Source organism: Pleurodeles waltl, chromosome 10 (genome assembly GCF_031143425.1).
Source record: "Pleurodeles waltl isolate 20211129_DDA chromosome 10, aPleWal1.hap1.20221129, whole genome shotgun sequence".
In the NCBI taxonomy this organism is placed as follows: domain Eukaryota; kingdom Metazoa; phylum Chordata; class Amphibia; order Caudata; family Salamandridae; genus Pleurodeles; species Pleurodeles waltl.
Genome location: NC_090449.1, coordinates 396,715,449 through 396,738,041, shown reverse-complemented (window position 1 = coordinate 396,738,041; position 22,593 = coordinate 396,715,449). Strand labels below are relative to the sequence as shown.

General features: G+C 43.7%; 1 protein-coding gene and 1 pseudogene across 1 annotated transcript in view; one reads left to right on the top strand and one right to left on the bottom strand.

The window, feature by feature from the left end:
* The window catches only part of LOC138261557 (uncharacterized), a 403,078-nt gene that overhangs the window by 307,730 nt on the left and 72,755 nt on the right, over nucleotides 1-22,593 (bottom strand). The gene's annotated exons all lie outside the window — the stretch shown is intronic.
* Nucleotides 20,062-20,783, top strand: LOC138261067 (protein KTI12 homolog; annotated as a pseudogene).

Genomic DNA, 22,593 nt, shown 5'->3' with positions numbered 1-22,593 from the left:
CAATATCTTCCTCCTTTCCAATTTCAACAGTATCTCTTGGAAGTAACGTTGCCGGGTTCAGCACTGTACATCTTTTCAATGGTACATTTGGAGCACCTAGTATGCTCGTCTCATACCTTGTCAGTCTTGCACCAGTCAAATACTGTTTTCGTCCTGGTCAGTAAAATCTCAACAGAGTGAGGTACCATTACCGTCAAAGGGTATTCCATCACTACTCCCTCACACTGAGAAAGGCTTTGATCAACTGCGGCAACTGCACGCAGACAACCAGGTAAAGCTGCTGCGACTGGGTCCATGGTAGCTGAAAAATAGGCTACTGGGCAATAAGCACCTCCATTGACCTGTGTCAAGACAGACAAAGAACAAGCATCACGTTCATGACAAAACAATGTGAAGGGCTTCGGGTAATCAGGCATTCCCATCGCTGGAGCTCTGCACAAAATCTCGCTCAACTCAGTAAATGCTTTCATCTGATGGTCATCTAGCGTGATGGGGTCAGTAACTTCCTTATGTGTCAGTTGCTGCAATGGTTTGGCAATCTCAGCAAAATTTGGAATCCACTGACGACAATAACCTACCATTTCCAGAAACATTCTGACATCTCTCTGTGAAGTCGGATGACTTCTCTTCAGTATCATTGTAATCCTCTCTCTGGAGATTCTCCTCAACCCTTTCTCAATCTGGTGTCACAAGTATTTCACTGACTTCTGACAGTACTGCAATTTCAAAGGTGACACTTTATGTCCAAATTTTCCCAAATGATTCAACAGGGCAATCAAGTCGTCCCTTGTCCTGGATGTAATTAGCAAGTCATCAATGTACTGCACTAGAGTCGATTGGTACGGTAACTCCAATGACTCCAAATTCTTTTTCAAGATCTGATTGAAAAGAGACGCTGACTCTGTGTACCCTTGTGGAAGTCTGCACCAGCTATAGACTCTGTCTAGGAATTTGAAATGAAAAAGAAACTGACTATCCTCATGAAGAGGCACAGAAAAGAAAGCTTGTGACAAATCAATCACTGTGAACCATTCTGCATCACGTGGAATTTGAAACAATATTACTGCTGGATTTGGCACTACAGGACAACACTTGACCACCATGTCATTCACTTTTCGCAAGTCCTGAACAATGCGCACTTTCCCATATGGTTTCTTCAAGCCCATTACTGGTAAATTACATGGACTGCTCAACACTTCTTTCAAAACCCCTTGTTTCAGAAAATCTCCAATTATCTGCGCCACTTTCATCAGAACATCCTGTGCCATGTTATACTGTGGAAGCTGCAGAAACACTACATTTGGCTTCAAAGTGATCTTAATCGGATCCACTCCTTTGATTAAGCCCACTTCTTTACCTGTCAGGTCCCACACGTTCTCCCGTACTGTTCCCTGCAAGTCTGCATGCAATTCTTTCACAGTAAACATCGGGAAAAACTTAATCAACAGGTATTCTTCGTTAACATTTTCCTTCTCAGTTTCAGGTGCCTGTCCTTCCTCATCATCACTATTTGTCTGAACCTCTATTCCTGCATTCGAACAACTAATGGAACATTTGGTCTTGCACATCAAGTCCCTTCCCAATAGAGATACTGGACTTGAGTCGCAGACTACAAACTTATGCAGTCCCTGGAAGTTGCCAATCTCGACCTGTACTGGATCTGTGATCGGATTTCTCAATTGTCTGTTTGCTACCCCCACAACCTGAACTGTTCTACCTGAAAGAGGTAAGTTTGGAACTTCTGCACTTCTCGCTGTAGAGTGTGTAGCTCCTGTGTCCACTAAAAATTAGACTCTGTGTCCCATTACCTTTCCCTTCACAAAAGGTCCTCTCTGATTTACCTCTAAGGACGCTGCAAGCATACATGGCTCTTCATCCGAACTAATACTCATCCATTCATCGTTTATTTCATTCTCACTATGTAATGGGAATTGGTGCAATGTGTCATTACTTCTGTCTTGTCTCTGACCTGTTACCTGCTGAGTAAGCATCATCTGTTGCTGTTCCATAGGGGCTTGAGGTATCTGCATTTGCTGTCTAGGTACCATAGGAACCTGCTGCTGCATTGTTTGTAACTGTGTCACTTGTGCACGAGGCATCTGCTGCACGGGTTGAAAACTCTGCACTTGATTCTGAAGATTCAGATTAAGTCCTCTCATTCTAGGGACTTTCACAGTTTGAAATGTGTTGACATCACCACTTTGCTGAACACCACTATCCTGCACCATCAACGGACACTCCCGCTTCCAGTGTCCCACGTTTCCGCACAGATGACACAGAAACATCTTTTTCATCCCTTCCACATCATTTTGAACCACTACAGTACTCAAATCCGGACAACGATTCATATTGATTCCACGACCCCTACCTCTCATCTGGGACTGGAACATGACAGCTCCGTGCTGCTGCAGTATCTGTTGCACTAAAGCTCCTTGCACTCCTGTTTGACCTGCCTTAATTTGCACCACCATTGCTTTCTCCTTAATCTTCTTCTGCTTCAACTCAATCTCGTCACTACAGTATTTTGCATACTGCAACACCTCATCAATCGGTTTTGCTTGCCAACAGATCAAATGACTCTTAATCATCTGCCCTATTTCAGGTCTCAATCCTTCGACAAACCTGAACACAAAGTGCAACATGTCTTTCGGCTCAATTGCTTCTTTACCACTGTACTCCTTGAATGCTTTAAACAATCTCTCATAATAGGTATGTATCGACTCCTTTACTTCCTGCACTGTCCTGTCAATCCTCTGCCAATCAATATTCGTAGGCGAAATTCTTGTCTTCAGGAACTCAATCACCTTATAATAATGTTTCATCACTTCAGGTGATGGTGCACCTGTAACCCTATCCCTTTCTGGTTCACTCGTCGGCCAATCCACTGCTCTCTTACATTCAACCCACAAATTAGCTAGAACCACTATTTCCAACAAGGTATTCAAGTCTTCCCACAGACATTTAGAAAGCTTCACAACTCTATCTGTCTGCTGGTACCATTCAACCGGTTTCTCTCTCAGCTTTGGAGAATCATTTGTGAGTGACAGTATATCACTCCTGTGCCATGGCACATGAACAAACTTCCCTCCTGGAATTTCCCTCATTGGTAAAAATTTTACTGGATCCTTTTCTTTCTGAACACTTTCAGACCCTTCTTGTGAATCTTGTTTCCGTTTATCCTTCTTGTGCGCCCATCTGCCTTCCCACTTTTCTAATGCTCCCCAAATCTGAGCACTCTGCAATAACTCTTTTAGATGCGCTTTCATCCCTGCTGACCTCATGTGTTCAAAGTCGTTTGCCTCAAAATCTAACCTGTAACTCCTTTTCAAGTGTTTTGTTCTCTCAATCTCTATGTCATGTTTGTCTGCTAGGTCTGGGAGTATGTGTCGTGGGGGAGGGACTCCAAATACTCTTCAGCTCCCCCATCCCCACCCGCCTCAATCCCCATTGATGACACTGTGAATACTTTTACACATTAGTATTGTTTGCCTGACCAGAATAGCATGTTTGATTGCATTTTTAAAACATTAACAGAACTTAACCGTAATGTTTAAATAAGTGCAGACATATTTAAACATTGCCAATTTAATGGAATTGTGATAAATTCTGAGAGGGGCCCCACCGATGATAGTTTTCATGGGATGGGAGCGGCATTAAAAAGTTTGAAGACCACTGCAATAAACAAAGTAAACAATAAAAACATGTAGCGCTAAAAGTTAAGCCACTTAAAATGAAGTTGTTTCAAGAAATAAGGTATGCAGCAATAATCTGCATTCAGATATATCCCCCTTGAAGCTTCTTACCAAGGCCACTGTCCACGCATCGGCCCGCTTTAGTAATGTAGGGGTGTACATGTGATCAGCGCTGGAGCGCTGACCTCACCCTCGCAGTGGCAACTCAAGATGGCCGCCAGGCCAGAAATATGGGCTCTAACAGGCCCTTAAGATGAAGACAGATGAATCTTAATAACTTGCGTTTTCTGTTGTGTTTCAATCCAGTACTGATGCTAGGGTATCTCAATAAATTTATGACTTCCGCTGACATTTGTCATTAGTCTGCAAGTTAAAATCATAGCAAGATTGATTTTCATCCTTTTACAGTTTATAAAATGATTACCAATTTTGATTGGGCAATAATATTCTAATTATATATTTTTGAAAATCACTTAGGCCAAAGTGCAAATACAAAATTTTAATATTATTTATTTTGCTTTTATTTTATGTTTGAAGAAAAACACTAATATATTAATTCCTACTCATCTTGAAATGTAAGGCATTACGTAAAAAGAACACAAGAATACAGAGATAATTTTTGTTTTTTTCTGGGAAAGGTCTCTCCAGTCTAGCGCAGCATATTTCCTGCAAGAAGGCTTACGATGTGCTCCCATGAAATGACCTACTGTCTCATTAAATGTAGTTACTACAAGAAAGACTGTGAATAGTGTTATAGGGTACCATGATTGGACTTGCAGAACTTGCGCCTCATGGCTTGAGGCTAACTGGGGGCTTTGAGTGAATATGTGTGAACAAGAGAGGCTGCTTTATTGTTTATAGAGCTGAAGGATCCATGATATGACATTATGCCCCCAAGGTTTGCTCTGTAGAATGTGCATGGGTTGTTCTGAGCATGAAACATTCAGACTGCTGTGATCCAGGACTGAGGTTTACTAATGTAATAAATTCTGCAGGGTTATGTTCAGAACATGCTAAAATACTTTGTAAAGTGTACAATTTTTTACATTTAGGGCCCAATTCACAGAGCAGGTGTACATTGTGAATTGTGCAAGTTATGTCAGAGCAGAGTCATACTTTACATTTTTCACAGATAATACCCTGAACATTACCAACATGATCGCTATTTCACAGGTGTTCATCCTATGTCCCTGGTGAGACGTTCGGCAATATAACTGGAGTTCTCTGAGACACCAGAGCTGCGATCAGAGTCTGAGCTATCTGTGGCCCTGACAGTCACCGGCGACAAGGGCCCTGCTTCAGTGCCACTCAAAGACACCTCTGGCTCCATCGCCTGCCACCTCTTCCATTGGGCCTCGTCCTGAGACGAGGCAGCAGGACTGTGAGGTCTGTTCCTGTGCCCGAGCGGGGCCTGCGAGGGCGCTTGTCCAGAGGTTCACGGCTAGGTCCCTGCTGAGGGTGTTGCTCGAGCCAATTCCATATCTCCTATTGAGGCTGAAACATCCATCGGGTGTCACATAACATGCCATATTCGATTCCCAGTTGCCCAAGCTTCTTTCTAGCTTTCAGGAATGTGGAGCGTTGTTGCACTTCACGTGAAAAGCCTGGGAAGATTTTAACTCTGCTATTCTCCCTTGGCGCACTTGGGCCACAATATTGTCATAATAACCGTGCCACGACTGGCCACAGCCTGGTCTGTGGGAGTGGCGATCCCCCAGGCACTCTATGAGCCTGTTCTAGAACACACAACAAAGACAGACCCTACTACACAACTTTGTTTCAGAGCCATTTCTCCAGATAGGCCAGCATGTGGTCTCCTTCCATCCGTTCGGGTAGGCTTATTACCCATGTGTTATTTTGGCATAAGCAATTTGTGGCATCTTCTGCTCAAATTTAAAGCGTGCAGATCTTTGTTTCTATGACAGCGAGTCTCTCATTCATCGAAGCGAGGGTAGGAGGGACCTCAGCGAGGTCTCTTTCAGCAGTGGTGACCCTATCTGCTATGCAGCAATGATCATCTCGTAGGAGCCCCAAGTCCACCCCCAAAGTCTTAATTTATTGTTTTTAGTACCTCTTGGGAGGCCGTTATGGCCTGCAGAATGTCCTGGAGGGAGGGGCCTCTCGATTACTCAGGTTGGTGATGCTGGTCGCCAATGTCTCTCAAGGATTCTGTAGGGGCCTCCATCAGGGAGTCCTCACCACCCAATATTTCCGTCACCTTGCCCATGTCGACTTGAAAGGTTCAGGGAGCCGCTGCCAGCATTAAGTTCCTAAGAATATTACCAGATCCAAGCCCCAAGCCGAATTGCTACATCAGAATCCCCGCCAAGCAGAAGCTCTGGGTGACATCCCGGCCAATTTACCTCTCCTCGCAACCTAGCAACTATCAGCTTCCCGGGGTACAACTCTTGGCTTCAAGTAGTCAGGTGTGAGGTGGTGGAGGGACAACAAGGAATTCCCACTCAAAGTCTGTCACAATTGGTAACCACAGGGACAGCTCTTTGGTCACCACTGTTTGCTGCCACCCTCTGATGCATTAGAGCACATGGCACACTCACCTGCTCCTGCCGATGGCCCTGTCTGATGCAAAAACCCTTTGACGCTATGTACATCTCAGGGAGGGCCCGTTCTGATCCTCACTGGTGCGAGGTACGTGTAGCAGTGCAAGATCACAGACAGGAGTGAACCATGACTTTCCCCTGGCCAGTAGCAGCTCTCCCGTCCCTGGTTCTGTCTGGCCTAGTAGGCCTCCTACCACCCAGGGAGCTGGGCAGGTCATGTCCCCAGGTCCAACTCCCGGGATAGAGCTCCAATTCAGCCGCCTCAATGATAGCCTCAACTTCAAGTTCCAAAGGTGGGCTCCAGCGGTCAGCACTCCCCGTGGGATGCATTGACACAATGTCCCTTTGGCAGTGTTGCACTCATTGCCTCGCCCCCACTATGTGGGGCCTCCCCCTTAAGCAGTGCTCCACCAATGGAAATATTGGGCCAGTGCCTCACCCGTCAATCTCATAGGCCGAAAGATCCTTGGGCTCCTGTTGAACTGTAGGTCTCACTATGTTCTGGGACTCCCGTGAGTGCTGCCTGGTCTTCTGAGGGCTCTCTGAAGTGCTGAGAGCCCCCTCTGTCTCCTCCGTCTGAGTTGAGACCCCCAGGTCCCTCAAGGGTCCAGGCAGCCCCTCTTTGATGCAAACTGCGTATTTGCTTGAACCAAGGCTTGTTGGCGGAATCCAGTGACGCAAACAGCCTGCATCCAACAACTCGACGTGGGACATCTCTTGAACTAAGCAGGAACCCGCAGCTATCTTCTTTGGTCCATTTCTGTACTTTTCTTCTAAACGGAGAATCCACTTTTGCACCTTCTTCTTAGTTGTCAGGGGATCTTGTTCTTCCTGGACACTTCTTTGACTTCTGGACTTTGTCTCCTCTCTCCACAGGTCTTCAGGTCCAGGAATCCATTGGTTGTTGCTTGCAGTCTTGCTTGGTTCCTGCATAATTCTTCATCACGACTTATAGTGTGTTCTGAGGAAACTTGCTGTACTTTACTCCTGCTTTCCTGGGCTCTGGGGTGGGGTACTTTACTTACCTTTGGTGTTTTCTTACACTCCTAGCACCCCTCTATACACTACACTTGCCTAGGGTGGAATTTGACATTTGCATTCCACTATTTTAGTATATGGTTGTGTTGCTCCTAGGTCCATTGCAATCTATTGTATTATCTACTGTTTGCACTATTCTGTGACTGTGTACTTACCTGATTTTGTTTACTAGTTTATATATTGTGTATAATACTTACCTCCAGAAGGAGTATTGCCTCTAAGATATTTTTGGCCTTGTGTCACTAAAATAAAGTATCTTTATTTTTGGCTATACTGAGTATTGTCCTTTATTGTATATAAGTGCTGTATAACTATAATAGTATTGCAGGAGCTTTGCATGACTCCTAGTTCAGCCTTGGCTGCTCTGCTACAGCTACAGCTAGACAGCTTAAGGGATAACTGGACCCGGTTTAAGGTGTAAGTTCCTTACGTACCCACTACAAACCAGGTCAGCCTCCTACAAGCACCATGTCCTCTAAACATCGGCATCTGAAAGGCACGCTTTTTCAGGCACAAGAGGAGCTCACGTTCAAATTAAATGTGCACTTTTCTAATGACTTCTGTCTGATCTCATCAACAGGTACCGAAAATATGAATAACGGAAGAGATATTCACTTGAAACTACAGTTTATAGTATGCTTTCTTGCTGCATATATGATGTAGTAAAACAGATTCATTTTTTGTCTAGTAGTTCTGAAACTAAGAGTTATTTATTTTATTGCTACACATCGCGGAAAAATGTGATTAAGCTGTTGTTACTCTGGGACCTTGTTTCCATTCAGAGAAAAACTGGACATTTACATTACGCAAAAGCAGACTCTACTAATGTGTGAATAGAAAAGTAATTGTAATTATAATAAATATCTAGGCGTGTTTTATTTCCATTTTATGCGTACTTTAAATTGCCATACAAATAGCATCAAAGGCTGAATTCTGTACACAAACAAACCGATTTATTAAAAAAAAAAAAAAAAAAAAACACACACAAGATTATGTACCTAGAAGAGTAAAAATGATCGACCTGACCAAGGTCTAGTGAGCTTCGCAGGACGAGGAAAAAGTTATTCAGCAATCTGATCTAAGAAATCGTAGTTTGGCCACAGTCATCTACAGACGTTTCTATTGGCTTCAGAGGGCAACAGTCATATCAGCTCAATCTTCACCAGCTCTCATTGTATTCAAAATACTAATCAAACAAAGATCAGACTCGCCAGAAAGCCTGGAGTAATATTTAACCGGTATATTAGCCGAACCGATTATGTGAAAACATGTTTAGTTTTTAAATACATCAGATGAAGTGACCCTGAGGCACTTTAAGCTTCTTGGGAAACAATAGAGAAAGGTGGTGGAATCTGGTATTTGGTGATAAGGAACTATTTCATTCCAGTTGAGGTTCAAGTCACCTGTCCTCTACTAGCACAGGGTAAAACTATCCAGGCTACACCTCAACCACACTTCGTTCCTATATCTTAGGAGAAATACAATAATGTCACATCTGCACAGCTCAAATCCTGGGACATTTAGTACCTATCCCTCCACTGAAATGTGTTAGAACCCACACACAGATAGAACTCATCAACCACCAGTGGAGGGAGCTCCCAGATGGCTCTGTTTCCCATTGCTCAGGGACATCGACTACAAAATGGATGCCTTAATTTGCCTTTCATCAGATGAAAGTGATTCCCAGCTTATGTTCATTTCCTTTATAATGTAGGTTTTTGAGGTTAGCGAAAGCGATATGCGTGTATCCTTTGCAAAGAGAGAATAAAGTACAGGATAATGCAGTAACCTCACCCATCAACATCAACTACTGCTGTCATCCCGCCTCCCTCCAAGGACCCCTCAAGTGAACTCTCCTACCACAGCAGGACTTAACAAGTGTTTAGATGGAGTCAGATCCATTTTCAAAAGTGTCAAATAGAGTTCGAGGTAAAAAAAAAAGCTCTCATTAAGGTTAAGAGAACAGTCTTTAATAAGTAAGACTTACTGTGACTGTAGTTTCTCCAATAGAAGAGTAGCCCCCTTGATACAAGACTAATAGGAGAAATAAGCAATGGCAGTACCAATAGATCGGGATTTATTGTGATGAGCATTGTATGATTTGAACACACTTCACAACAAAGAGCACCAAATACGCAGTCAGGGCTTTAAGGTCCGTCTTGGCCTCGGACATGGTAGTAATTAAAAACAGAACTTGATACAGGTCCTTGTTTTTATCTTCAATGGCATAAATTCGGATTGGTTTTTACCAATGAATGTAAAAAGCATTAAGGTAATCCTTGTCAGAAATATTCCTCCTATTTATATTTCATGTTTTACTTAATCTTATATTTCCTTAGAGCAGTGGTTCCCAACCCGTGGTCCAAGTGTTTTAAGCACTTCATGTCCAACGTTTGCTTGTTGGCGAGAGAATACATCCACACAGTAGTGTTTAGTAAATGTGTGTGGTGTGGACCATGTGGCTACTTTACATATGTCTGCCATTGATATATTCCCTAAGAATGCCATTGAAGCCCCTTTGGTCCTAGTGGAATGAGCTTTATGTCAACATCAGGGCAGTGCGCGCTCTACGGGCGACTAGAATGCAAAAACCTAACAATTTCAAGCTAACATGATTTATGCATTGTGCTGATATGATGTTGTTTAACCTTTTGCATTGCTGAGTTTAATCCTGAAGACTTATGTTCAGCATGCATTTAAATACTGTTCACATGTAATGTACTGCTGCAGGCTTTCAGACTGTGTCAGGGTGTGGTCCCCTTCCAGGGCCTTCTAGAAGCTTTCCCTGCAGCATGCCTGGGTGTGGTTGGTGGGCTGGGCTAAGACTCTATAAAAAGGAGCCAGCCCAGCTCCAAGTGCTCACTATTCAGAGGTCCCGGTGCAGAGCAGCAGCAACTTCCTGAGCTCCTGTTCCGGTGGCATACTTTGATCTTCCAGGCCTTGCCCTTCATTTACATTGGTGATCCTTGATCAGGGCGGTAAGACGGAGGTCGGGCTGGGCCCCCGATCCCATTTTCGGAGACATCCAAGTTCTTGGGCCTAATTTTCATGTTGAGAGATTTTACCTTGCGTGTGTGAATGTGCTCTGGTTTTTTCTGGCATTTGCATGTTAACATTCGAATCGGCAAGACGCGCGATTCGTTTCTCGTGCTTTAACTTTTGATATTCATTGTGCGCTACCATTTCTTGCCATTTTCATGGTGGCATTCGAATCGGCAAGACCCGCAATTCGTTTCTCGTGCTTTAAACCTGATATTCATTGTGCGCTACCATTTCTTGGCAGTTACAAGGTGGCATTCGAATCGGCAAGATGAGCGATTCGTTTCTTGTGCTTTAACCCTTGATATTCATTGTACGCAACCATTTCTTGGCAGTTACATGGTGGCATTCGAATCGGCAAGACGCGAGATTCATTTCTCGTGTGTAATTCATGTTATTCATTGTACATTACCATTTCCTGACATTCATATGGTGACATTCGAAATCGGCAAAGTCGCGCGATTCCTTTTCTTGTGTCTAATTCATGATATTAATTGTGTGTTACCATTTTATGACAGTTATTGGCTGACATTCGAATCGGCAGTATGCGAGATTCCTTTTCTGTGTTTAAAATCATGGTGTTCATTATGCGCTACCATTTAAAGGCATTTACTTGGTGGCTTTTGAGTTGGCAAGACGCGTGATTTATTTCTCGGAGTCTAATTCATGTTATTCATGGTGCACAATCATTCTATGGCATTTACAACCTTTGTACAAATCTGCAATGTGCGCAATTCATGTTCCGGCAATTTTGAGAGAACAAAAAAGCTAGAATTCTAGATGTAATGTTGTGTGTACGTAATAAATTTCTCAAACACGATTTATATTATGGTTTAGGAATCATTCAGATTATTTCCTGATCCTCATGCAAAAGCTAATACTTGAATTTGAAAGTTGCATTTAACTTTTCTTGATTCCCTCACAGGTATTCCAGTCATCTTGAAGCCTAGTCATTTTAAGTCTCTGCTTAGGTTGTCCATGTTTTCAGAATGACAATGCTTAGAGTCATAGTTTAGTATTGCTTAATATAATATAATCTTGATATTGTGTGTTTTAACCTTTTTGCTTCCTACAGGTCTCCTTCCCAGCGGTTCCCTTCCTAATCCGCTTTTCCCCACTTGGACTCTCTTAGACTCTGTGACAATTCTAATCAGAGTATTGGAGCTGTCTTGTGGTGGAAGTGTTGGAGACGTGCACAGACCCCGAGGATCTGGTGACTCTGACACTTTAGGAGTCACAGGTAACTGGCTTTTAGCTTTAAGATAGCAGGTTTGTATACATTTGAATATCCATTGTGCTAATCTGTTTTTTTAAATGGGATTACCTTTGTGAGGTTGTTGACATGCCACAAAAAATTGCTTGGATTTTCTGAAATCCTTTGTTCTGTCTATATAGTACATACAAACTCTTTTAACATCAAGGGTGTGAAGAGCTCTTTCAGCAACTGAATCTGGCTGTGGAAAGAAGACTGGCAATTCCAATGACTGATCGATATGGTAGGAATTTCAGGTTTGTTTGAAGAACTATTTTGTTTTTGTGAATTTGAAAGAAAGGTTCCTCTGAAGTGAATGCTTGAATTTCACTAAAGAAGTGATTCCTACTAAAATAGCAACCTTCCATGATAAAAACTGTAGAAGGCAATAATGCATGGGTTCAAAAGGTGGTTCCATAAGTCTTGTGAGTACAATATTAAGATCCCACACAGGGGCTGGTGGAGCTCTAGGTGGAATAACCCTTGTAAGACCCTCTATAGAAGTTTTCATAACAGGAATCCTAAACAGGGAAGCATGTTGTCTGTTTTGGAGGTAAGCAGCTATTTCTGTTAAATGGATTCTAATAGAGGAATATGCAAGATTTACTTTTTGTAAGTGTAGCAAATAGCAAACAATATCCTATACTGATGCTTTAAGTGAGTCAATGTTTTTAGGCTGACAATAGTAGACAAACCGCTTCCATTTAGCTGCATAACATTGTCTAGTTGTGAGTTTGCGTGCTTCCTTTAGAATATCCATACATTCTGATGGAAGCTGTAAATAGCCAAACTTGGAGACTTCAGGAGCCAAATTGACAGGTTGAGTATGCTGGGATCTGGATGTCTGAATTGACCTCTTCTTTGAGTTAATAGGTCTTGTCTGTTTGGTAGTTCGTGATGTGGTACTACAGACAGGTCCAGTAATGTTATGTACCAATGTTGACATGCCCACGTGGGAGCTATGAGTATCATGGTGAGTGAGGTTTGTTTCATCTTTTTGATCAGAAATGTAATTAGTGGGAGAGGTGGAAAAGCGAATAACCCTGACCAATTAATACATAGAACATTACCCTTGGATTGAGGGTGTGGATTCCTGGATGCGAACCTTTGGCATTTTGTATTTTCTTTTGTGGCGAAAAGGTCTATTTCTGGTGTTCCCCACATTTTGAAGTATTGTTGAATCACCTGTGGGTGAATCCCCCATTCACGTACTTGTTGCTGCGTACTGCTTAAGAGGTCCACTAGTTGATTGTGTATCCCTGGGATATATTCTGCCATTAATTGAATGCGATTGTGAATTGCCCATTTCCAAATTGTCTGTGCTAGAAGGGACAATTGTGATGAACGTGCCCCCCCTGTTTTTGCAGATAATACATTGTGGTCATAATGTCTGTCCTTATTAATACTATCCTGTGTGTGATTTGTGTCTGAAAGGCTTTGAGTGATAGGAATACTGGTAGTAATTCCAAGTTATGTGATAGGTTTATTGGATTGAGTCCCATTCCCCCTGTATAATGACGTTGTTGAGATGAGCTCCCCAACCTATCATTGAGGCATCTGTTGTAATTATGGTCTAAGGCCCCAGGTCCTGAAAGGGCCGCCCTTTTGATAGGTTGGTGGAATTCCACCATTGCAGAGTGTGGTGAGTCTGGCGGTCCAACAACACAAGAACCTGAATTTGACCGTCTGCCTGAGACCATTGTTGAGAAAGACACTGCTGTAGTGGTCTCATGTGTCATCTTTGTAGGAAGTTGGCTCTGTATGTGCTATTTCAAAGTAAGGAATAGCATGCACAGAGTCCAAGGGTTCCCCTTAGAGGTAAAATAGTGGTAAAAATAGATAATACTAATGCTCTATTTTGTGGTAGTGTGGTCGAGCAGTAGGCTTATCCAAGGAGTAGTGTTAAGCATTTGTTGTACATACACATAGACAATAAATGAGGTACACACACTCAGAGACAAATCCAGCCAATAGGTTTTTATATAGAAAAATATCTTTTCTTAGTTTATTTTAAGAACCACAGGTTCAAATTCTACATGTAATATCTCATTCGAAAGGTATTGCAGGTAAGTACTTTAGGAACTTCAAATCATCAAAATTGCATGTATACTTTTCAAGTTATTGACAAATAGCTGTTTTAAAAGTGGACACTTAGTGCAATTTTCACAGTTCCTAGGGGAGGTAAGTTTTGATTAGTTTTACCAGGTAAGTAAGACACTTACAGGGTTCAGTTCTTGGTCCAAGGTAGCCCACCGTTGGGGGTTCAGAACAACCCCAAAGTCACCACACCAGCAGCTCAGGGCCGGTCAGGTGCAGAGTTCAAAGTGGTGCCCAAAACACATAGGCTAGAATGGAGAGAAGGGGGTGCCCCGGTTCCGGTCTGCTTGCAGGTAAGTACCCGCGTCTTCGGAGGGCAGACCAGGGGGGTTTTGTAGGGCACCGGGGGGGACACAAGTCCACACAGAAATTTCACCCTCAGCGGCGCGGGGGCGGCCGGGTGCAGTGTAGAAACAAGCGTCGGGTTCGCAATGTTAGTCTATGAGAGATCTCGGGATCTCTTCAGCGCTGCAGGCAGGCAAGGGGGGGGTTCCTCGGGGAAACCTCCACTTGGGCAAGGGAGAGGGACTCCTGGGGGTCACTTCTCCAGTGAAAGTCCGGTCCTTCAGGTCCTGGGGGCTGCGGGTGCAGGGTCTCTCCCAGGCGTCGGGACTTTAGGTTCAAAGAGTCGCGGTCAGGGGAAGCCTCGGGATTCCCTCTGCAGGCGGCGCTGTGGGGGCTCAGGGGGGACAGGTTTTGGTACTCACAGTATCAGAGTAGTCCTGGGGTCCCTCCTGAGGTGTCGGGTCTCCACCAGCCGAGTCGGGGTCGCCGGGTGCAGTGTTGCAAGTCTCACGCTTCTTGCGGGGAGCTTGCAGGGTTCTTTAAAGCTGCTGGAAACAAAGTTGCAGCTTTTCTTGGAGCAGGTCCGCTGTCCTCGGGAGTTTCTTGTCTTTTCGAAGCAGGGGCAGTCCTCAGAGGATGTCGAGGTCGCTGGTCCCTTCGGAAGGCGTCGCTGGAGCAGGATCTTTGGAAGGCAGGAGACAGGCCGGTGAGTTTCTGGAGCCAAGGCAGTTGTCGTCTTCTGGTCTTCCGCTGCAGGGGTTTTCAGCTGGGCAGTCCTTCTTCTTGTTGCAGGAATCTAATTTTCTAGGGTTCAGGGTAGCCCTTAAATACTAAATTTAAGGGCGGTTTTAGGTCTGGGGGGTTGGTAGCCAATGGCTACTAGCCCTGAGGGTGGGTACACCCTCTTTGTGCCTCCTCCCAAGGGGAGGGGGTCACAATCCTAACCCTATTGGGGGAATCCTCCATCTGCAAGATGGAGGATTTCTAAAAGTTAGAGTCACTTCAGCTCAGGACACCTTAGGGGCTGTCCTGACTGGTCAGTGACTCCTCCTTGTTTTTCTCATTATCTTCTCCGGCCTTGCCGCCAAAAGTGGGGCCTGGCCGGAGGGGGCGGGCAACTCCACTAGCTGGAGTGTCCTGCTGGGTTGGCACAAAGGAGGTGAGCCTTTGAGGCTCACCGCCAGGTGTGACAATTCCTGCCTGGGGGAGGTGTTAGCATCTCCACCCAGTGCAGGCTTTGTTACTGGCCTCAGAGTGACAAAGGCACTCTCCCCATGGGGCCAGCAACATGTCTCGGTTTGTGGCAGGCTGCTAAAACTAGTCAGCCTACACAGATAGTCGGTTAAGTTTCAGGGGGCACCTCTAAGGTGCCCTCTGTGGTGTATTTTACAATAAAATGTACACTGGCATCAGTGTGCATTTATTGTGCTGAGAAGTTTGATACCAAACTTCCCAGTTTTCAGTGTAGCCATTATGGTGCTGTGGAGTTCGTGCTTGACAAACTCCCAGACCATATACTCTTATGGCTACCCTGCACTTACAATGTCTAAGGTTTTGTTTAGACACTGTAGGGGTACCATGCTCATGCACTGGTACCCTCACCTATGGTATAGTGCACCCTGCCTTAGGGCTGTAAGGCCTGCTAGAGGGGTGTCTTACCTATACTGCATAGGCAGTGAGAGGCTGGCATGGCACCCTGAGGGGAGTGCCATGTCGACTTACTCGTTTTGTCCTCACTAGCACACACAAGCTGGCAAGCAGGGTGTCTGTGCTGAGTGAGAGGTCTCCAGGGTGGCATAAGACATGCTGCAGCCCTTAGAGACCTTCCTTGGCATCAGGGCCCTTGGTACTAGAAGTACCAGTTACAAGGGACTTATCTGAATGCCAGGGTGTGCCAATTGTGGATACAATGGTACATTTTAGGTGAAGGAACACTGGTGCTGGGGCCTGGTTAGCAGGGTCCCAGCACACTTCTCAGTCAAGTCAGCATCAGTATCAGGCAAAAAGTGGGGGGTAACTGCAACAGGGAGCCATTTCTTTACAATCTTGCATTGGGTACTATTGCTATGCATGAAGCCATCATTCCTAATAGTTTCATGATCAACTTTACTGTATAAGTGTGGCTGTATTGTAGTTGAGATATGAGATGGTGAAATGCTTGAAACCTCACTGGGTTTGGGTATGCCAATCCTGATTGAGTGTTCAGAATTGCTTCCAGATATGGTTCTATCTGTGATGGCTGCAGCTGAGATTTTTGGTAATTGATTGTGAATCCTAGATTGTGTATGATGTTTATGGTGTATTGAGTATGTTGTTGACAAATTTGAATTGTACTGCCTTTTATATGCCAGTCGTCTAGATATGGGAAGACATTTATGTGTGGTCTTCTGAGGAATGCTGCAACCACCGCTAAACATTTGGTGAACACCCCTGGTGCTGTTGTTATCCTGAATGGTAGCACTTTGAACTGGTATTGCTTTCCTGCTACAACAAATCTTATGATACTTTTGATGTGCTGGATTCATGGGAATGGGGAAATAATCATCCTTGAGGTCTAATGCTGTCATGTAATCCTGTTTTTGTAACAGGGGAATTACGTCCTGTAGAATGACCATATGGAAGTGTTCTGACAGTGTGCATAGATTTAGGGGTCTGAGATGTAAGATTGGTCTGAGAGTATCACCTTTCTTTGGTATGAGGAAGTATAGTGAATATACTCCAAATCCTTGTTGGGATATAGGTACTGTTTCTATTGCACCTTTGAGCAGTAGTGATTACCTCTTGTTTTAATAGAGAAAGATGCTCCCGAGTAAGTTTGTGTGAATGAGGAGGAATGTTTGTTGGCGTAGAAATAAGTTCTAGACTGCAACTATGTTGGATAATTGACAGAATTTGCTGATCTGTAGTGACGTTGTGTCATTATTGATACAATTTTACCAGTCTTCCTGGCACAGGAGATGTGTGCTCAGTGGGAATGGTGAGACGGTCACGGTTTATTTCATTGGGAGGAACCTCTGGAAGTGGATGTTTTACCTCTTCCTCTATAGAAGCCTCTAAACGATCCTTTCATGCAGAATTGTGAGTATTGCTTTTGTTGGGAAGTGGTTGTTTCTGAGGCTGATGGTTTGAAGCTCCCTCTAAACTGTGGTGTATTAAAAGTACTTCTGATGGGTGTGGTATATAATGCACCCATTGCTTTGGCTGTTTCAGAATCTTTTTTAATTTTGTCCATGGTTGTGTCAACATCTGGGCCAAAAAGATGTTGTTTGTCAAAGGGCATATTTAACACAGCATGTTGTATTTCGGGTTTAAACCCTGAACATCTTAACCAGGCATGTCGTCTAATAAGCACAGTGGTGTTGATTGATCTGGCTGCTGTATCAGCTGCATCCATAGCAGATCTAATAGCATTATTAGATATTGCTTGCACTTCAGTTACTATCTGTTGTCCCCTTTGTTGGTGTTCTGGAGGAAGGTACTGCAAGAGTTCTTTCTTCTCATCCCAGTGGGCCCTATCATACCTAGCCAAAAGAGCCTGTGAGTTGGCTATCCCTCAATGATTTGCAGCTTGTAAAGTTACTCTTTTACCTGCTGCATCTATTTCCTTACTCTCCTTGTCTGGAGGAGGGGCATCTCCTGTGGGCTGAATGTTGGCGCTTTTTCTTGCTGCGCTAAATACAATTCAGTCAGGTGGTTATTGAGTTTTTATAAACACTGGGTCTGAGGGTGCAGAGTTATATTTGTTATCTACTCTAGGAGTGATAATTCAGGCCATTACATGTTTTTGGAAAATATCAGAAGCATGTCTAAGCGTTCCTGGGAGCATTGGAAGACATTGATATTGTTTATATACATGTAGATGCAAGTGTGTTGAAAAGGAAATCTTGTTCTATTTGATCTGTATGCATCTGCACATTATGATATGCATCAGCTCTTGCTACTACTTGATTGTATACAGTAGTGTCTTCTGGTGGTAAAGGCCTAGCAAGATAGAAGTCTGGATCATTTGGTAGAACGGGATCCGGATCATATGTATCCCATGGATCTTTGTTCTGTGGTGATCACTAAAGTCATCCCTGTGTGGTGATAGTGAGGATGTGTGTGGTGACAACTGTGCTTCATATGGGGGTGATGGTGGTGGTGTGGAAGGAAGAACAGGAGAATGTGGTGGTGAAGATCATGTTTTGTAGCCTCTTCCTGCTGTTTGCTTTTGAAGACCTTTTGTGATGGAGGTACATTCTGTAAAGTATCTTTAACAGTTCATTTCCTCTTAAAGGACATTGGAGGGGAAGCAATTATTCTTCTTGTGTCCTTTTAAATGTGTAGTTTTCCCTGTTTAACGTCCCTTACCTCTAGAATAGGTTGTATTTCCAAGGGTTCATGGGTAGAAGTAGTTTGCTTGCTACCTTTATTTTTTGACTCTGAGTCAATGTGTGGAGTGTCTTGCTCGAACCAAAACCATTGGCTCTGAAGGAGGTGTAGATTTCTTCAGCTTCGAAGATGTCCCTTCTGATTTTTGGTTCAATTCCGAGACTGTTGTTGGAGTCCGTTTGGTCAATGCTGAATGCACTTTAGTCTTTAATCTCGGTGCCGAACCTGAAGGTTGGTCATCCATCTTACTTTTCGGATCCTACCATGGCCCGAAGGCAGTGGAGAACCGACAACTAGTGCTGGAGTCTTTTTCAATATTTTTGTGTGGTGCAAAAGGGAAGTTGTACTCAAGTACTGCGCTGAAGATATGTAGTGGCTATCATCATCCGAGTGCTGATCGGAGTCTTGGATAGAAAATATTGCCCCTTGTCGAACTTCTTCCTGTGCGTGTTCTTCACCGAAGATATCAGGTGTGTCTTCTGTGGACTTGGATGTCATTTCGAGACAACGATCTCTACAGTCCCGGAGAGTCTTTTTAGATCAAAATGATCTGCATGCGTCACAGGTTTCTTCCCGATGATCTGGAGCTAAACGGAGATTGCACCCGGAATGTTAATCAGTGTATTGGAATTGAGCATGACACCGAGGATAGAATCGAAACGGAGTTCGTTCCATCAGCCCGACATTGAAGTAGGGTGAGAATTCGACCCAGACGATGTAAATCTGATCAAGTAAGGATGGAAACACGATCAAAACAATACCAATGATATCATAGAAAGGTAGAAAAAAAAAAGTTAAGGAATACCAGACCGAGATCCACCAGAGAGAGAGGAAATGCACCTGAACCCTACGGCAGAAAGAAAACAATCTAACAAACGACTCGATGCCCATGTGCACTATCACCGAGAGGAGGAGTCACTCGATCTCGTGACTCGAAAACCTTCTTCGAAGAAAAACAACTTGTAACACTCAGAGCCCAACACTAGATGGCGGACTTAAGCAAAGCATGTGTATCTACAGCTACGCATGCCATTGAACATTATATAACATTTAAAATGCGGGTGAGTTTGCAAAAGGAGAGAGCGTGCTATTGTAGCTGATTGTGTTATTTTAACTATTCAGCAACCTTTCATACATCTTTGGTAATTAATTTGACAAACAACGGCAATCGCAGTGCTAATTAATTAGAAAACACTCTGTGGGTAATTACCTTAAATGCAGTCTTTTTTCAGAGCTGGTAAAGGGCTGTGCATGCCCAAAATGAGGAAACCTATTTTGGAAATCTTCTGTAAGGAGCATCACTACATGATTGCATTACGCAATTGCTTTTAAATATCTTTAAAGAAAATGATGTATGCAGTATTAATTCCGAAGCAGTACATCCATTGCAAAGGACATTTTTTTCTAATAAAGTTGAAGATTACAGCAGGCACCCTGCTCTGACCTACGTTTGGATTTTTAGTACCATTAATAATGCAGGGGTGGGGAATTTGTATTGCCCGACGCCCTGGACATGAGGGTTCTTGATGCGGACAAGATGTTTTAATGTCTAATTTGTCCTCCGGACAAGTAGACGTTCTTCTTTTGCCCCTGTGCACTTAATACAGTCACAAGCCACTTATTTCAGACAGGAATCTTAAATCTTAGAAAATGCGCCTTTTCATAGGTAATTACGGTAACCAAGCATGTGCGGAAGTTGCAGGAATAACTTTCTCGTGCGGGTTCAATGAAGGTGCATGTGGTGGGTGACGAGTCTTGCAGTGGACAGGAACGCAGTGTATGCAGATTTTAGAAAAGAGAAAGGAGTCAGAGGAGCCTTGAGAGATAATGTTGAAAGGAAGCTAAACAAGGAGGATGTGGTAATCTTGGGCTACCTTAACAACATAAAATGTTACAGATACGAGTTGTGCTGTTTGAAACAAGATACACAGGAACCTCACAGCTTGATTCCTGAAGTCAGCATTCCGTGGAATAACACCAGAGAGCCTAGAAAGCAGTACTTGCAGGAAATATCTGATACACTTGCACAGCGTTTGGAAGTCCCTGATTTAAGGAACCACTGGGACATTCCTCTATTGACTATGTAGAAAGATGACATGCTGCCATTTGAAGACATCTGTGATGCCATTTTCCACAGGAATGCCCATCCTCCCAACCAGTCCACCCAAATACAACCTCTTTTATCCACAAATTGCATGCAAGAGCATGACAAAATTACGTCAGATGTTGCAACAGAACTTCTAAATGCCCAGAAAACCAGTGCTCCAGGAGATTTGATTGCGGAGCCTGGAGCTAATGAAAAAAAATAGAGCTTGCAAGAATCTTTAGCACGGCAGAGCTGCAGAAAGCAAGACATCAGTTTATCAACTATAGGAACACGCATCCAAACGAAACATTGCTTAACTAACCACCATGTTTGTGCAATACCTGAACAAGAGTATACATTAGAACAGACCATCATTCTGCTTCCTGTCATCACTGAATAACTCAGAAACTGAAAAAGGACAGGTGGATTTTTTTTCCCTCTGAACTGCAAAACATTTACTTTAACCCATTGAAAGTAAAAATATGTTTTTGGCAGATTCACATTGTCGTGGCCTGGGTTTGGCTCAAGTAACTCTTCACTTGCCAAGGAGATTGTCCAGAGGAATAAATCTAATTTGTGTAGTAGGCTCTGAAGACCAATAAGAAGGCTTGCTGTAAATATGTGGCGAGATAAGAGAGATAGGGCACCAGTCAGGTCACAGCCCTGCAGGTGAGACTGACCTTTGTTTGCGTGGAATAGTTGGAGAAATCTAGGAGAACTGCGCATGCAGTGTAGGCCAAAAACATACAAGAGAAAATAATAAAGAGCGCTAGAGGCTCATGAACACTTCCGCCTGTCCCTGCCAGCACAACGATAAGCTGATAGTAAGCAATTCACAATTCAGTGACAATGTGTGTTAATATGTGAAATCCTCAACATGGCTTCAATCATACATGCCAACAGTTTCAAATTATATAGAGGGCGATTTAGAAAGAAGACAAATGGGGGGACTGTTTTTTCCAATATACTTTCATTGAAGCAGAGGCATTTTCAGGCGGGAGAGCTAAAATAAATTCGTTTTTGGCTTAAAAAAAAGTGAGTCTTCCGTCTAAATCAGGTCTGTTGGCATCTATGGCTCCAACAGTTTTCAAGGGTGTCCAGATTGGCTCATACGAAGCAGGGACAAAGTGATGTGTGTGAAGATTGGGGGGGGGGGGCTCTAAATCAGGCAGCTAAAGCCTAACAGGTTGATAAGTGATATTCCCACTGCAGGACGGGAGCTCCCAGGAGGCACTTGCTAGGAGCCCAAAAAACTAAACTAGATCAGACGAGTGGGAACCAAGCCCCCACCTCAATTTGTCAACAGAGAGGCAGGCAGCAAGCAACAGAGTGGGACGTGTTTCAAAATGCTCAAGGCTTCTTTTACTACGTTGTCTCAAATTAATTGATTTCTGAGTGGAAGTCACACTGTAAGAGTACCATTCCTTCCTTTCTTCACTGGGAGCTCGCTGGTGATGTTAGGTGTACCCAGTGTTTCCCCAAGCTGCCCATTCCTTCTTCTCCCTGTGTTCCCCAGTTTCCTAACTTCACTGTATTCTATTCCTACTCAAGTAACCTAACCCATCAGCTACTACACTTTGTGTTTCACCATGCATGACTCGCTTACCCTGAGCTCGAGCCTAGTTTCCCACGGGGACTGTCAGGATCCCCTGGCCAATCGCTAGTAGTCTGACCTGTGATCTCTCTCCCCTGCTTTGGGCAGGTATTTGGATCCTTTTCTCCAAATACCTCCTCCAGTTAATGCCACACCACAATCATAAATGCCTGCCCGAGGCTCTTGTCTGATGCCGCCATACAAGCTTCGTATCCTTCAGTTGCTTGTGCCCAGTCCCGTCTCTTCCTCTCACTACTCAATGAACTTTTAGCACCAAAACCACATTCTACAGTGCTGTGTCCTAGCTGTACCAGAGTTCTCCCCTATTAGCCTAGAAGGAAATGTAATGGAGAAACAAATGTACACAGCTTGTTATCACATGCTTAAGAAGAACTACAATCTAGAGGCAGGTTTTTGATTTTGCGCAACTCCTATATGTAAAAGGTATGAACATGTGTTTATGTGTAATCAGCCCAAAGTTGAGTCTATAGTCCTAGCTATGCAGCAGCAGCAGCCTTAATATAAAAGATAGAAACAGGTGGTTAACATGATTAGTCAAATTATCGCAGGTTTACTGT